Genomic DNA, 4,042 nt, shown 5'->3' on the forward strand with positions numbered 1-4,042 from the left:
GGACCTCAGAATGATAATTCTGGTTGATAATTACCCTTGTTTCGGGCAAAGTTGATAGGTTCAAACCTATGATGTATAATTCATTTTCCGAGTAAGACGTTAATATCTTCAACAACGCAATATCTTCCTACAAGACTTGGAGACAACCTAATCCGAATGTCAATGACTTCAGTGATACTTCTTGGAAGAGGTGGGATCTTGGTTAATTAAGGCACGTGGTATCTATAAACCTTTAGTCAAGAAAAGAGTTGGAGACTGAATATATGATCTTGTTTTGAGTTTCATCAAAAGGCTAGTCAACTATTTCCGTCTTGTTTACAGTGAAAATGTCACATTTCTGCTTGTTTAAATTCCCATGAATATTTTTCATTCTGGTATTTATTGGTTTTTTTTCAAGATGTTGTTAGGATCATGATATCGTGTTGTGAGTTTAAGTCACTGAATAAGTTATGATAATATAAATTAAAATACCAGAAGAACACTGAAACCGAGTTAGAGGCTTTGTTTAGACTCATCATGCAACAGTTAAATACATTTCACAGATTGATTTGAAAAAAAAATACAAAATTACTTCATCTTGATGAACTGAAAGCATTGTTTTTGATAGAGATGAAATTTTGCATACAGTTCTGATTATAAATGAATACTTCTATGATACTTCTACGAAAAAGTGGGTTAATTAAGGCACGTGGTATCAATAAACTTTAAGTCATGGAAAGAGTTAGAGACTGAATATATGATCTTGTTTGGAGTTTCATCAAAAGGCTAGTCAACTATTTCCGTCTTGTTTACAGTGAAAATGTCACATTTCTGCTTGTTTAAATTCCCATGAATATTTTTCATTCTGGTATTTCTTGGTTTTTATTCAAGATGTTGTCAGGATCATGATATCGTGTTGTGAATCTACGTCACTGAATAAGTTAGGACAATATGAATTAAAATACCAGAAAAACACTGAGACCGAGTTAGAGGCTTTGTTTAGACTCATCATGCAACAGTTAAATACTTTTCACAGATTGATTAAAAAAAATATAAAATTTCTTCATCTTGATGAATTGAAAGCATTGTTTTTGGTAGAGATGAAATTTTGCATACAGTTCTGATTGAATTGAAAAATGCTCTCGCTTTATAGATTTGTTTAAATCTGTAGGGTGAATACATATTCTGAAATCTCCATTTGGTTTATTAACAATTACAAGGGAGTTAAGCCATTCAGTTGGCTCGAATTCTCTAGCTATAATACACTAGGGGAATAAATTTAAGGATCAAAATAAAATTCAAAATTTTAAGCGGTTCTTCAAATGGCTGTATTTTCGATAACAATGGTCGTATCTCAATTCAAAAAGAAAAGCTTTTTGAAGATTGAAGTTTATAGTTTAGAGATCTTATGGTGAAAAAATTTTTCAAGCAATGTGTACCGCTCAATCCTAATGAATACAGTGTCTAAAATTTCTGCGAAATTTTTTCAGTTTTTATTTTTTGCATACAGACTTGGTAATTTGTTTTCAAACTTAACCACTATATGAATGAGATAACTTGTTTATTCAGCTTTAATGTCCTTTTTTCAAAATTTCGATACGAGCATTTCTGTCTGGAATATCGAACTTTGAATTGAAAAGGACCTTTTTGTCTTTGACCATCAATATCTCACCAATCAATGTTTGCACAGAAATTAAGGGGATGTTTTGAAATCTTGAATGAATTCTCTACAAGAAATAGCTATGGTATTTTCGGAAAAAAATTTTTTTCGTTCTCTACATGGATTCATATATAACCAAAATTTTATGACATACTTATGGCTTATGGTTTCATCTTTCAAATACGGGTACCCTGTAATATTAAAAAAAAGAAACCAAGCCGAAACTGACAGTCACAAAAAAAAACATAATCGCATTTCAGTCTATATTTTACATACTTCCTTTCCTTCCACTTACTGTTCCAGAACTACCTAAAATTATAACAGTTATTTCTGCGAGAAATAACATTTTTATCGTTGTTTTTACGATTGTGTGGAGTAGTTGGAATATTTATTGTTGTTCCACGGCAATAATATCACCCTCATCACAACTAGGGGAGCAAATTGGTTTTTTATTGACGACTCAATCTGACCGGCTACCATAAATGAAATAGAACACGAGATATTTTTTACGACGAATCATGTTATTTATAGAATTGGAAACAATTATGAATTATGAGTATAGCTGATTTAACTATATCGTGATCATTTGGATTATCCATTAATTTTAATTTGATGCCTGAACAGAATGTGCATTCCAATTTAACTTGTTTCATTACTATATTACAACCAATCTCTTTATATTGCGTTATTGTTTATATACGAGGTTTATACAGGGTGATTTTGAGTATAATGTATTTCACAAACAATTGCCTTGTTTGGATTATTCTTTCAAATGTTCTTCTCTATTTCAGTATCGTAAAGAGTTCAATACAGTTCTAAAAACATTGCTGTACTGAATTTATTACAGCATTGTTTTCAGTTATATTTTGCGTTTTTTGGTTGTCCACCCAGACTTCCAATCCTATCAAAATTTCAACAAACGTCAATTGTCAATATAATATAATTTGGATTTAGTGAAATGATTTGCGATATTATTCGCAATTTCTCTTAATTCTATTGGTGTTAAACCGATTTCGTCAGATGTAGTTCACGAATTTAATGCATAATTAGAACTTATCGACTCAATCAAATTCCGTAATCTGTCAATTTTCGTTATAGTCACACCGACTGCCCAGATACAATACAAATCTCACTAGGATGTCTAATCTGAATTTTTCATTGAATTTCGACAATATTCCACAAAACTTGACTGATATAGAGAAAATATCTTCTAATATTCGTTGCAGAAGGCAATTACAACAATCATGCGTTCGAATTTCGCATTCGTGTTGGAATAGGAGCCCATTCTGCAACTTGTTTTAGAATATACTATTATAGGTTTTGAACCAACATGCGGTACAATATCTAAATACTAGGTAAAGCTGATTTTTTATTGTTAGTTAATAGTATGGAATTGTTATTTCTTCGCCTTTACAAGGGTTAGGAGTAGATCATCTTTCATACTTTTTTTCTTGCTTGATTACCAATAGATGAACTAATTCGATTAATTCCAGGTGCTTAAAAAAAATTGTATTGAATTTTATATACCTTTTGTTCAAAATGATAAACTATGATTAACAATAAGAAAAGATCAACAACCTCCAAATTACAATAACTACCCATAATTGTTTTGCAGTTTTTCAGTTATAATTATCTAAAAATTTGATCATTGAAAGCTCAAATTCTGAAGTGTTAAGTGTTCATCTATTACATTCTCAAAATGCGTGGATCAAAACAGAGTAGCAAATAATAATCTTCGAATCAAATTTCACGTAGAGTTAAAAGGGGTAATTATGAGCATGGAATATTGAACAAATAATAGTATCGCTTTGATAATTCGTCATGCTCATTCAGATAAGGTTATTAATATACATATGCACATTTTGATATTTCTTCTTAATTTTCCAATTCAATTAAATTGGATGAACAAGGTGATTTTTGGATTTTATAACATTTTTACTTCATTTGATTTTTTGCGTCTTAAGGTAATTATCAACATAGTATTCAATAACTGGTATACGTGGTGTAATAGGTTCCACTGTAGTAGTTATAATTTTTTTTTTTTTAACACAACATCAACATCAAAATGCCCTTTCATAATTGCCCAATCTTCTGTGAAGTGATTATGAACAAAGGTTTCGACTCGGGTTTCGAAAAATATACACCGGTCAAAAAATTAAAAAAAAAACACACTGTCTTTGAATACAATTATAATTGTAGGTATTAAGTTGACGACCCAAAAGTGCTTTAGTTCTGTGAATTGCAAATTTTTGACCATTTTTGAAGGGAATTTAAAGAATTTCAATTCGTTTTTGAAACGTGTTTCGTTTCAATTTTACTAATGGCTCAAATTCGAAAGTGTTAAATGTTCATCTATCAAATTTTCGAAATGTTTGGATCGATACAGAATGGCAAATAATCTTC

Source organism: Harmonia axyridis, chromosome 4 (genome assembly GCF_914767665.1).
Source record: "Harmonia axyridis chromosome 4, icHarAxyr1.1, whole genome shotgun sequence".
NCBI classification, from domain to species: Eukaryota; Metazoa; Arthropoda; class Insecta; order Coleoptera; family Coccinellidae; genus Harmonia; species Harmonia axyridis.